This window comes from Aedes albopictus, chromosome 1, assembly GCF_035046485.1.
Source record: "Aedes albopictus strain Foshan chromosome 1, AalbF5, whole genome shotgun sequence".
Lineage (NCBI taxonomy): Eukaryota > Metazoa > Arthropoda > Insecta > Diptera > Culicidae > Aedes > Aedes albopictus.
This window is the reverse complement of record NC_085136.1, coordinates 186,994,008-187,008,264: the sequence shown is the minus strand read 5'-3', so window position 1 is coordinate 187,008,264 and position 14,257 is coordinate 186,994,008. Positions and strand designations below refer to the sequence as shown.

The 14,257-nt window shown below is 39.3% G+C and overlaps 1 protein-coding gene and 1 long non-coding RNA gene across 4 annotated transcripts in view; one reads left to right on the top strand and one right to left on the bottom strand.

The window, feature by feature from the left end:
* Nucleotides 1-14,257, bottom strand: part of LOC109419486 (uncharacterized) — a 361,628-nt gene that overhangs the window by 155,465 nt on the left and 191,906 nt on the right. The window lies entirely within an intron of this gene.
* LOC134285386 (uncharacterized) lies at nucleotides 685-14,254 on the top strand. The gene is made up of 3 exons (XR_009996330.1): nucleotides 685-10,240; nucleotides 10,286-13,509; nucleotides 13,921-14,254. It is a non-coding gene; the product is annotated as an uncharacterized LOC134285386 (long non-coding RNA).

Here is a 14,257-nt window from a genome sequence, read left to right as displayed (position 1 = left end):
GGACAACTTGTCGACAGCCATTCTAAATTTATCAAGTGGACGAAGGCGATACTGTTGAGATGGTGGTCAAGCGCGAAATGGCACGATCCCCTTTTTGCCGATCGGTAGCCAAAGTGACCGACAGCACACTTACCCGGTAAGCACCATTCAAAAGTGGGTTAGAGTGATTTAGCGATTGTTTCAAGTTCGAGTAGACATGCGAAGTTTGCTCTGCATAAACGCGGATGAAATATTTTGATGAAGGAAAAGTAATCAAACAGAAGGTTGACATCGTTTCAATAAGGATAAGGTAGCCAACAGTTCAATATTCAGCGCTTCTCAGCAAAAGGTGTGTAAGATAAGTACTGTAATCAACGTAAATAAGAATCTCAATCTACGGAGCAGAGAGCACAGTACTGCTCACAGATGATCTGGAAACAGATAGCTCGTTTATGGGTGAAGAAGAACCTTGCCAGACACAAAACACTAGAAGCAGCAGCAGAGACAAGCAATCAGCGAAGAAATAAAAATATGTAGAAGATAAAGCACCCAAGCAACACATATGGTTACAAAACAGTCACGGCAGCGTATGTAAGGGTTGCGCAGTAAGTTACAGCGACTTCTGTGCAACCCTTATATACGCTGCCGTGACTGTTTTGTAACCATGTGTGTTGCTTGGGCAACCACTAGTTTTGCCTAGTCTAAGGAAAATCCTGTTTCAAACAATACAATTCATGAAAATTACCAATTTGTCATATGACATCCATATGGTTGAACACGAATCATTTTCAAGTTATTCTGTCCTCGAGTTAGACTATCATGAATATAGCTCCTATACAACCAAAACCCTGCGCTGTCGTCACTCCTTTGTGACTTGTGTGCTGCTTGGGAAGCATGCGGTCACACATTGTACGAAAATGCGGGCATATGAACCGAACAATCGGAAAAACCCGCATGACTGAAACGATGTAGATACTGTTGGAATCAGCCATGGCCTGAAAGGCCCTGGGTCAGATGGAATGTTATTTACCCATGGCGCCTGTTAACCAAACTGACTTCCCTCGGGATCAACCTGAGAGTCCATTTTTCTTTGGTGGAAATGTATCAAGCGCGCTGCCATTTGACCATGGAGGCCAATTTGGAAGTCCTGCTTATGCCTCTTGCCGCGCATTTCTAAGTAAGTACTTAGAAGCTTACCCCACGGTAGCATTTGATACTTAGCGCCGTGCCCCAGGCCGGGCTGTCATACCTCAATATGGTGAGGTGACACTAGCCAGAAGCTTGCGCTTGCTGGCTTACACCGCAGAGCTATTGGACATCATCCAGGACTACCGGGGCTATAGCTGTGGAGGCTCTTTTGCAGGTATGATCTAATACAGGCTACCGACGATAAGCTTATCGTCGATTATCACCCCCAAGTGTTCGACGGAGTGATAGTGCAATCGACTACACTGGCCACCGGATGCTGCTCTGACTATCGTTTGTTCACAACCATCATCTCAGTTTTGTGGTGAGCCAATTCCAATTTCCTGCATCTCATCCATTGCTCCACAACTGCGATCGAGTGGGCAGCAGCCTGGGGTCATCCATGAACCACGTGGTCATGTTGTGGGGGGGGGGGTTGGTTTGGGCAAAGACCACGATTCATACAAATTTAATTTGTTTTGTATGAACCAAAGATCACGCCGTGGGGGGGGGGGGTTGGTTTCGGAATCTCCCAAAAAATGACCACGTGGTTAATGGGCAGTTCACAATCCCACTTCTTCCATTGAATTGGAGGCGATATGCCTACATCTTACACGTGGTTAAATGGAAGCATGTACGCATATGATCTTCACCACTGCATCCTATTCTACATCATATACGACTTCGTGATGCCTGGGTTCGATCAATTAACCGTAGACCTCCAGTGTAAAGGCGTCAGTGAAACCGACGATTGCCACTCCCAGTGGGAACTTTACCCTTAACATTTCATCGAACATGGCATTTCAAATTCAGTATTTAATGTAACAACTCATCACAACTTGTTGATACAGACAACTTCACGAACTCATAACACCAGGCGAGTTAATTACACTAGTTTACAGCATTTTTGATGTCGGTAAGCTGATGATCATTTTTGTTGTAGAATCATGCCCTGAGTTCGAAAACGCGAAGGAAAAAAATTACAGTAGAGCGGACATTTTTTTCGACTTTTCATACAAGGTTGATGATTTGAAATCTATTTTTGTTCTATTTTTAAGCAACGTCGTCCACTTCACACATCTCATTCTCCGTAATCAATGCTTCGATTGAGCTGATTTTTTACTGTAACTTGCTTACATATGATAAGTCATATAAACATTGAGAAAGAATTTTTAGATTGATTTTTTCTTATAGAAAAAAATACATTTCTTCATATATTTTTGGAAATTTAGCTAAAATTTAAGGAGATTGTCCCTAAAACTCGCCAATATCTTGAATTTCATCAATCTGACGCAAAACCTGCATTCAGATGATCGAATGGTATTGTATTCAGCTTTCAATTTATGGAAAAAGATTAGAAATTGGTTGAACAAAACGCAAGATATTTAAATTTTAGTAAATTCAATATTTTCAAAAGTTGTAAAACTCTTAATATTGAGTTTCTAAAACTCAAAAACTGCTCTGCTTAATATTTTTTGAAGCACGGTTTCGAAATCAGTGTTAAATTGTACTTCAAAAATTTTGGTCGTTGACAGAAGTTCACGACTTTCGTTTTATTTTGTAAACTAGTGTTATCTTGTGCTCATTAGGGCATCTACAAGTTTTGGCCAAAAGCACTTCTTTGTCATCGGTCCGTCTAAATTCAACATTCTCCGCTTGATCTACAGCAAATCATCAGTCTTAACAGTATTATGAATAACGGCCGGGGTTCTGCTAAACCGAACTAAAAGCCAAAAAGTTTATTCCGAGATATTTAAGGTTAAAGTTCAACCACTCACAAATAAACAACAAGCTAAGATTATTTGAAACTTTTCCGCACACATGTAACTTACAAGCCTTTATTAACCATCAGAAATGAAGAATAAATGAAAATTAACTGAAATCATTGATATAATTACATTTAATTTCTCAGTACTTTGCACTCAGTTCACTCTGGCTGAACAAAAACATTGGAATATGGTTTATAGTTCAGTGTGGCTGACTGTGTTTCTTTGGTTCAGAGAAAACCAGTCGGATTGTGAAAAACATCCTGATGTTTCATCGTCTATGAAGTTTGAAATCGATATCACTCACAATCCTTTACATGAATCAGAGAGGACGCGTATAGTATGGTAGCACGGAGGTCTCAAAATAAGTTTGAAATATGAACGGCGGAAGCCCATCCAATTCAGCCCTTCCCACCCATGCTTTTTTTCATAGGCAGTGCATGTGCAGGCACAGAGCAAGAGTGATTATGTCAAATGATGTCCTTGCATGTCCTGAGGTCCTGAGATGTGAAGGTGGAGCAATTTGTGTACTTCAAATTTATGCTGGTCGAAGAAAACCATTAAAATGTACTGCCAAAGTGAACTAAGACAAAAGTCAACAATCAAAAATATGAAAGAGATTCAAACTTGGATCATTTCAGTGATAACCAAGCGCGTTACCTCTAGGTCATTTCACCTAGCTGAAGGTCAGTCGTTAAGTCCGAATCAAGTTATAAACATTCTACTTAAATGGCGTTTTCGCGAAAACGCCATTTTTCGATCAGCCAAAGTGAACCAAGTGTTTGATTTTTTTTCAAGCTCTATTACTCTAATTAGCCTTGTTGTTCAATGACGGCTTCTGTGTTAAATTATCAGTGTGAGGAGTGTCGACATATTGCAGGTATTCAAAACCATTTGATTTTTGTATTGTTCAGAATAAATTGATTCTAAAATGCAGTGGATTTGGTTCGGTCTGGCTGAATGTGATTTGGAAAAATGGCGATCAGTGCTATCGAAACATAATTGGATCCTCCAACACCCACATTTCTAATTACGTGTTCAATTCTATCAACGATTGTTACTATGAGTCGATTAGAAGTAAGAAATCTGACGGTGACGAGGAGAACTTGAAATGTTCATCTTCTGGGCCAAAACTGAAACATTTCGCTGATTCTATAGAATGGTTTACAGTTCACTCTGGTTTGATGCAATTTTATTTTATGTATGTTCTGCCACACAGAAATTTTAAATTTACTCCACAACGAGCTGTCAGAATTACTGGATTTTTACATGGAAGGAAGGTCATCTCATTCTTCATCCAATGGTTAAGAAAACTCAATTTTTCAAAAAAAAAATGGTCTTTGGTTCGGTTTAGCAGAACCCCGACCATGTAGCGATATCTGAAAGTTAATATCCATAGACTTTTGCTATAATAGTGATATTAACCGTCTAAAGGCAGCTCAGAATTATAAGTTTTTAGTGCGCAGGTGCTTACTTAAAAGGCTTTCAGCCCACTGTCAGCACGTCGTTGAAATGTACATATAGTGATTTGTCTCTCATAAAATATCTCCCTGTTCCGTTGAGTTATCAACAGTTTAAGGGCATGCGCGTTACAATCTCAAGATGGCCACCACAATGGTCAACTTTTGGGCCTACTCAAGATTCTGACTGCACAAATGTCATGAAAACCTTAACCACACTGCACCGATTCTTTTTATTTTAAGCTTATGACAAGTATGCAAGAATAAAGTACTGAGATTTCCAGACATTTGTCTTTCTTCTTCTTCTTCTTCTTCTTCTTTTTGTGGTTCTACGTCCACACTGGGACTTGGCCTGCCTCGCTTCAACTTAGTGTTCTTTGAGCACTTCCACAGTTATTGAAGGGCTTTCTTTGCCAGCCATTGCTTGAATTTGTATATTGTGAGGCAAGTACAATGATACTCTATGCCCAAGGAGTCGAGAAAGTTTTCCCGACTGGAAAGAGGAATCAAACCCGCCTTCTCCGGACTGGCGATCCATAGCCTTAACCACTAGGTTAATTGGAGACCCACAACGTAAAATGTAGTTTTAAGTTTACTTAACCTGATGACAGTTTGCTGAAAATCTTGAGGCTCGATTTTAGAGTCTTTTGGTGTGGCCGAGAGTGAAGGAAGGGTCGCATGAAAAAAGCACACATGCAGAGCTTGGTCTAAGCGAATGTGTATTCGGAACGGGCGTGTGTAGCCAGGTATTCTGATACGGGTAACTGGATCCCAGAAGAGCTACCAACCATGTGACAACGGGCAACACACGAAACACCCAGTGATCCAGTGGTGAATATTCCGTTCGACGAAAAGTTTTCACCGATTGCAGCGGGAATTGAACCCACACTCCGAGGCTTACGAAGAGGCCAGACAACTGACGTCCCTAACCGCATGACTACGAAGCCAACAGTTAATATTTTTATACATACTCATTATGGCAGATATTTTGATTTTTACATAAAAATGACTCATGTGAAAAATTTGACTGTTATAAACAGACCACAATTTTCTATTCTGCTCACAAACGTTTGCAAATACTAGTTCAACTCAGCAAATCTAAAAGTCTCGAATTTTTCAACTTTGTTACTATATGGTTTAAGTGAATCCAAACATGTATGACGACGAATAGCGTATAAGCCGTGGACGTGAAACGTGACCCAATAACCTTTGCATATGTTTATTCTGTGTGCGTAATCAACGGGGCAATTACTCGAGGCAAATTGTTCTACGTAAGCTGAACGTAAATCCCGGTAAGTAGTAAGAACGCTATAAGGTCGGACGAACCGCAATAACGAGTCCAACTAATAACACTCCGGGCACTGCTTGTCTATATGCTATGCGAAAATATCGAGCAAAGTTGCATGGTCTAGTTCAGCCCAATTGCGGTAACTGACCAATCTTTTCGCATTCACCTTCCGAGGCAAGTTAGGATAGGTCTGTATGAAAGTGCCTACACTACACCTATCCAAAAGCCGGTACCAATTTTGGCCCACTCTTGTTTGGATTTTGTTTTTTTGCTTCGCGCCTAACCACAGCCGTGAGAATTCGTGCTGGAAAACGAGGAAAGATTTGCAAATGATGAATAGTGTTGGCAAATTACCACATGAGCTTAAATTGATCATGCTTAGCTAGTAGAATTGGCTCCGATTCTATTGGTGAGTTTCGATTTCGGGCGAAACGGATATTCTTACACTTTAGAACCTGATACCGACAAAGCAGAAGGGTTGTGTGTTTATGGCTAATATCGATGATTATCTCCGGTGGTTGGAAGTGTAATTTCAAATTATGTTTGCTTATAGCATCATCGAACTGAATTGATGGTTGAAAGGTGCTTGCGAAAAAAGAATTCAAAGAAAGTAGTAATCTTCCCATCACATCGGAGTGGTCCGATTCTCTAAGTACGTGTGGTTCAATTTTCATGGTTGAATTAATAATTGATTTTATAACGTTTAAACACGATCGCCTCGCATAGTAGGTAATTGTTGTGTGCAATGCCAAGTATTAATTGATTCAAAATTAATACCATCCGTCCTCCTTATTCTTGTTTTACAAGCTACATAACATCATCATAGGGTCTTCCGCGTCTTTCGATGAAGGTTGTCGCTATCGATTGCCATCGCAAAGGGCTTCTCCGGCATGCGTGAGACAGCAATCTTGATCGATTGTGGTATGTGCGGTTTGGAGAGATGGATATCGGCTAACACCATGCCTTGTCCCAGCTTGGGTTTGACCGGCCCAGTCCTCCTCATGGATGGGCAGCGTGGTTCCCACATTGTCTCTCCTTATCAGCTCCTCCTTTCGCATGATAGCGCTGACCGATCGACCGATAGAGAAATCCAGCGATCGGTTGCACCACCTAACCAGTAATCAGATTTACAATTTAACGGCACTTAGGATTGTAATTCATACGGCGATCCGGGAAGATGCCAACCCAAGCCCTACCATGTTATTATACACAACTTCTGTTACATGGTGGTTTCTGGATGTGCAAAAATGTCAATATCGCTTTTTGTTTGGGTAGACATTCCTTGATCCAGGAAGAACAAATACACTTGATACATTGAAACAGCACAAAGATCGGTTGTTTGGTATCAGCTTTCACATATCAGAAATTCTTACATCCAAGATATGTTTCCTCTTCTTGACATCGGATTCCAACCGATATGGGAACGCTTCAATTCTGATATTAACCATAGTCGTGCATTGGGGTCATTATGACCCAGACAGGCATACTGAGCTTGCTCTAGGTCAGCGCGGTGCGCGTCAGCTAATGCACGAAGAAGTTTAAAATAGTTTTCCACCGAACATCCCAACTAACATTTTCAGCGATATAAGCTTCAGTCATTTGCTTTCTGTTGTGTAACCATCGAATAAAACCAGTCAACGCTGAATAAAAAGGAAGCTAGTCAAATATAAATCATAAGCTAATACACGACTGCAAAACAAGCACCATACAGCTACCAAACTCGGTTTTCAGAAATCCATCGCTTGTCACTGGGGTTGCCTTTACTCCACTCTATTCCAACTCCGGGAAATTTCCCGGAAGATGTGAAAACTTGAGCAAATCGAATAGGAGTTCCCACTAACAAAACAGCTGCTACTATACAGTCAATTCGTTATACTGACAAATCCCAAAACCAGCAGCGCTTTGAAGGCCGTTATGCGATTTCATTACAGCTAGAAGCTGTAATAAAGAAACTGTTGGCATACCAACACGGCTTGTCAAATGTAAACATTATTGTCAAAACAAACTTTAAGCGGGATATATAGCTAGTACACAATTTCTCTGTGCTGTGAAATTATATGGATTGCGTTTATTGCACTTTAATTCAATGCCAGAAGATTTGCCGCAAGATGTGCAAATCGAGTAAGAGTCCCAGCCAATACAACAGCTGATTTTATACAGTACGTTTTTTAATGTTGCCAAATACATACAACAGCAGCGCTTTATAGCTGTTTAAAGAACTCTTTCAGCTAGAAGCTGTGACGAAGAACCTGCTGGCGCAACTACACAGCTTGTTCAATGTAAATATTATTGCGTTTGACGGTTCACAGGCTTTTGCAGCAAGATGAAGTTGGGTAAGGTTTCTTGTAGCACAATTATGAAGCCTTGTCTGGAGTAACACAAAACGGGTTATTTTCTGTGCTATTTATCCCTCTAATACCCAATCCCGCCTTTAGACGGGGTATAGTATGAGCATTTTTGTAATTTTTGTTTCGTAGAAAATCAAATATTTTATATTTTTGGCTGATATTTAGGACTGTTCTGTGTATCTCAAAATGTTTTTTGGTGTATTTTAAAGCGTATTTACATTTTTTAAAAATCATTGAAAAATTGATGTTTTAGTCACCTTTTAGAAGTCATTGTTTATTTTGAATCGCTACAATTAACATATTTTAAATTTTTCCCAAATCATTCTATCCTTGTTTAATAGTTTAAGGGAATCAAATACACTCTAAAATTATTTTCCTTAAAATTACACGGAAAATAAAATTTTCGGTGAAAAAAATTTAAAATAATAATATTTCAACAATAATCATAAAATCTCAAAATGTTTTCATCTCAAAAAATCCGTTCCCCAAATTGGCTTCCAGGAAAAATATAAAAGTGTGGGGATGTCTAAAATAAAATCAGAAAAATCAAAAACTGAAATTCACGAAATCGAGAATTAAAAAAAATCATCTTCCAAAACATGTTTAAATCGATTTTAAATGACGAAAAATGATATTTAGATCAAAATCAAAAATTTGGGTATTAGAGGCAGTGTGGCAGCGAGGACATCATCGGGATCAGTGGATACGGTGATCGGGGGTTCGATTCCAAGTAGCGGCAAGTACTTTAATTATTCAATTTTAAAAGCAAGCAAGGATTCCAGTTCCACATGTATTGCGTCACGGTATCCATAAACTAATTATATTTAATCGATTAATTTGGGGATGCCGTATAACTATTATTTAACAACTGTGAAAAGGCTGAAAAAGTGCCTTCTCAAAATGTTATCCAGTTAGTGGTTACATAGGAGTCGAGAAAAGAGCTATGACTTGGTGGCATAGAAGCTGCTCGCACAGCATGTACAAGTGGATTAAGTTCGCCAGATTCATTGGTATAGGGCTTGCATAGAAGCTTCCGTCCATATATACAACACAGTAACTCAGCATGAAGCCGTATTGAGCACGCTTTGTTGACGTTTACATTCACAATAAATTTTGGTTGGAATCTACTTTTAAGAGGAAACAAACCATCATCCTTTACCAGAAAATCAAAAGCAGTTTTTTCGCTGAAATCACAACCAATTTTGATGAAAATGTATCACTGTACTCTACTCACCATCTGGATAACAGTGAAATAATTTTCATTGACGGTTTTTGGATTAGCAAGAAAATTGCTTTTAAATAAGTGATGGTTGCTGATAACTGAATGATGGTTATTTGAGCCTTAAAACAAAGTGTTAGATTCGTGAATGCAATATTTCAGGAGTTGTTGTTGTCGTTTGTTTTATGTTTTAACGACCCTCTAATCAATAATGATCATTCGGGTCGGAAGGATTTCAGGAGTGATACAGGATCAAAATAGGTGGAAACCCATGTTTTGCACATGGCCAAATCTCGACCGTTATTGTTTTCCTTTTAACCCGGGAGCAGTCGCGTCGTGTACTGAGTACACGCACCATGAAAAATGCACGCATGTGGTACACAACGTGAGCGCGGCGTCACTGCAGGTAGTCAAAGACGCGACAGCTCGAGGGTTAATAACCTGTAACTTTAAACTGCTTAAGCCTGTTCACAGTTTTTTCTTCTATTCGAAAACTAATGAAAACGGCTGTCGAACACTATCATTTAAATCCACCGTGATTTTTTGAAAATTTGCGGATGTTTTTAAAACAATAAAGTTAAAGCTAGCATTTTTATTCTGTTTTAGATGGTTAAGTTGAAAACGCCTAAACGTTTTAGGCAAATTTAACTTTCCCTAAAACTTGCGTAGTTGGCCACCATCACTAGCACCACGCTGATGCTGAGTGCAAAAAGCGATTTTTTTAACGTGTTGTACAAAATACAACAGCACGATCACTCGAGGGTTAAGTGCCTTAAATAATGCACAATTCACTCTTCGATTTTGAGATTCTCTTTATCTTTTTTTTTGGCACCCCTGGATGATGAACAAGCATCTCGGGACTCACCTTCCCTTCCGAAGAAAGATCTCACATATTTTTTGTGAGTTTGTCGGGAGTGAGATTCGATCCCAGATCCTCGAATATAGTCCACTGCATGAATTTATGTTGGCCTGCTTACTCTCACAGAAAGTTTGACGTTCGAGCGGTGCCGCCACCGCTCAAACGTCAAACTTCGTGTGAGAGTATTCAGGCCAGTATAAATTCGTGCAGTAATCCATTGTGTTGTTCTTTGCTGTGCATGCATCGCTCCTGTATGGGGTGAATATCGCAGCATAATCGATCGCGTTCACGGGAAAACGAAAACAATAGATGCGCGGAGGGTTTTGGCGTTTAGTACAGTCGGGTCTCCTGCCACCCACTTTACGCCCTCCCGTGTTTTCCAGTCTGTCTTCTAACCAATTTAGATTATTTTTTGTTAGTGATGAGTCTATAGTAAGCACTAACTGCACTCAAAAAATCAGCTGGATTGGATGCAACACAGCTGAGAAATTGCGGTGGGCGTAAAGTGGGTGGCAGCGTCTAATAGGAGACTCGGCTGTATTGTGTTGTTCCTTGCTCCTGTATGGAGTGAGTATCGCAGCATAATCGATCGCGTTCGCTATTGTCTCGCGCAGAAACGAAAACAATAGATGCGCGAGTGTTTAGTGTTTAGTATTGTATTGTTCCATGTTGTGAATGCATATGGTTTGGTTTATTGACGTATCCTTTGTTGCGTTCAGATTATTCCTGCGTGGAATGGGCCTCATGTTTCTGCTCCCTGATGGGGTGGAGACGCGCGACAGGATTTTTTTTTTGCTAGATACGTTTTCGTATAGAAAAGTGGTCGATTGTGCGCGAAAGTTAGTATTTATTGATCCAATGTCAAATCACATCACCAACTATAGGTGACTCCCAGACTGACAATGTACCCTACCCTACTAACCAAAATTCCTTCCTGAGACAAACGTGGAAATGCAGCGATTCGCGGTCTTTATAACAACGTTTGTCTCACTAACATTCCCTCCCATCCTCGATGACCGTAAGGACGTGGCCGGCGCCGTTATTGACCATACTAAAGTTGAGAGCTCTCAAACTGTGTACATTGAAAATAGTAAGCTAGTTACAAGCCCTCTTCATTGGTTCTTGGTGCAAGCTCTGGTCAATCACGGAGTAGCAACTACGAATTGTGCGTTCATCTATGCTCATGCTCAGTGGGATTTTTCAAAAAACTGAAATATTCCATTTTGCTGTGTACCACTGCGCTAGGGCAGGGCAAGGCAGACAAGGAAAGATTTGCAGTAATGTTGCCTTTCCTTGTATTTTTATTCAATTCATAGTCGGTGGTGTAGGTACTCTGTATAAAATTTGCATCCAGCCTGTGATGGCGATATATAAAATCATGTATGCATGCACGCACATAAAAAGGTGACCTCGCTTCATGCCATTGTATTATTATGGAAATCCACTGAATGTTAATTTTAAATAAATTAAAATTTTAAGTATTATGACAATAACCGTAAACACATTTCGTTTATGATTGTAAAAGACCCAATAAGACATGGCTCGAGAGTGCCCCTGATACTCGAACTACGCACATCACTCGATCCATCGTCGCATTGATCAGTCGTATCAGTTTATCCGAGAATCCATATTCGTTCATGATCTGCTATAGCTGGTCTCGATCGATTGTATCATATGAATTTTATATTCAAATACTTGGAATCTAATAAAGTGATCTCTAGTGTAATCCAATAAAATAATAGATTTCTAATGTGATTTCTAAGAACTACAGCTTGAGGCATTTTGGTGTAAGCCCTGGCGGGGGCTTATGGGGGAAATTATAATTTAGTTTCTTTTGAAATTTCGAAACACGCATACGATACTCTCTTAAATCTTATGCCGCCGTCTATCACCGATTGAAAGAGAGTTCGTGCGGCAATATCAGGCTGGATTCACGAGTGAACGCGCTCCAGCGGACCAGATGTTCGTCATGCGCCAGGTGTTGCAGAAATTTCGCGAAAACAACGTAACCACACATCACTTGTTCATCGATTTTAAATCGGCGTATGAGGTATAATTCGTGAATCTCAAATTTAATTGTATGTAGCCACCCTGAAGCATATTTTCATTTCATCCTCACACTTTTGATTTTCAAAAAAAAAAATCGTGTGGCCCGTAACCATAACTTGGAAACCACTGAATTTGAATTTTGCAAAACAACTGTTGAATTTTTGATTGTTGGTTTGATAGTGCCCTGAAAACCACATCAAATCCCAAACATTTATTACAATCTAAGGAATATCAACATGATGGGAGAAGTCGTATATGTAGAACATATCAAACAGGTTTATAAACAAAACATGAAGTTTTCAATGAATTTAGTTTTAAAAAATAATTCAGTTTTAAAATATAATTATCTGTGCAAAAATATACTTTTTTGTAATTACGTTGTGAAAAGTTGAACATTTCAGTTGGCTGAAGTATGCTGAAATGGCCTACTTTTCACCCCTAATGCAAGTGTGCCGAAAAGTACTACTTTTCGGCACTCTTAAGAGTGCTGAAAAGTAGCACTTTTAGGCACTTTTGCTCGAACGCACTTTTTACTTACCACCATGCCTTCCGTAGATTCAGCCTCTGCTTCTACATCTACTGAGCAGCTTGAATCCGAATCAGGACGATTTCAATTCGGATTCGAACTACAAATCAAGTGTAGGTAGAGGCAGCTGCTGAATCTGCTTTTGCTTTTGCCCGCGCACAACTGTTTGACAACGGGAGCTCGATCGTTGGTGACGCCTACTACACCAGAGCCTACCTGTTCACACGAAAAACTACGCCGACACGCATGAGCGCGCACGTGGTTCCTACTGATACATGTTTGTGTAGCTAGATGGGTGTTTTTCGTTATTACAAAAAACTTTGTATGCAACTCGTTGCAAAACTCGATTTTTTCAGCACTCGTCGTATTTATCCAACTCGGCAAGCCTCGTTGGATAAATGTACGACTCGTGCTGGAAAAATCGTCATTTTGCAGCTTGTTGCATAAATAACTATTTACGGTCCGTCATAATATTATTATATGACACAAAGTAAGTTCGCTTCATTTGAGTTGTTTTTGATTTTTTTATAAACTATTTTAGAAAACAAAAGTTTAAACTACATGAAATTACAAGGGCATTGCATACTATTAGGTGTTTATCGGTGTATAGAGAATTCTGTCCCAATTTACTAAATTTATTCCAATAAGTAAGAGCACGCTTTGTTAAGAGACTCAATGCCTGATTTATAATCTGCTATGATCGATTTACCAAAAATTAAATGATTATTCGTTGAAAAAAATAGTCAAACACTGTTGTAGAGCAGATTGTTTAAAAGCGTTGTCAAATGGCAAAAATATCGACATTTTTTGCCCAAAGAGTTTTATTCAAGGTTGCGACCATTCATTTGCAAAGATTTACATTCATTTGCTTTTATCTCAGTTCAGAAGCATGCTATCGAAAAACAATGTATGGATGAATTTAACCTTGTAGTTTTATCTGAAAGTTTGCCGAATAACATTGGGGTCGCACACGCATTCCAAAGTCGTGAACGAGCTGTGAAGGCAACTTTCCACAGCGTGAATGAAATTTACATTCTTCGCGTGGAGAGTTGCCTTCACAGCTCGCTCACGACTTTGGTATACGTTTGCGACACCAATGTTATTCGGTAAATTTTCAGATAAAACTACAAGGTTAAATTCATCCATACATTGTTTTTCGATAGCATGCTTCTGAACTGAGATAATAGCAAATGAATGTAAATCTTTGCAAATGAATGGTCGCAACCTTGGTTTTATTTAAGCTTGATTACAATAAAAAAATCACTAAAATTGACTTTCACGTGTAGTTTTGATTCACATTTGCTTTTTTTTGTAAATGCATTACAGTTTCAAAAGTTTGTTATTGCGCACTTCACAAACTGACGCTCTTTCACGCACTAAATCTAAATAATGCTGCCCCAATTAACGATGAAACTCAATTTATGCTCCCCCGCTTTGGGTCTAATTTGAAGTTTTACTGTAAAGATTATTTGAAGACACAGAGACTGCGTAAGTCTACGTTTTCAAAACTGGAATGCAAAAGACATACTTTTTAGCATTGTATTGATTTAAAAATATTTAACGCAGGATTTCTTATTT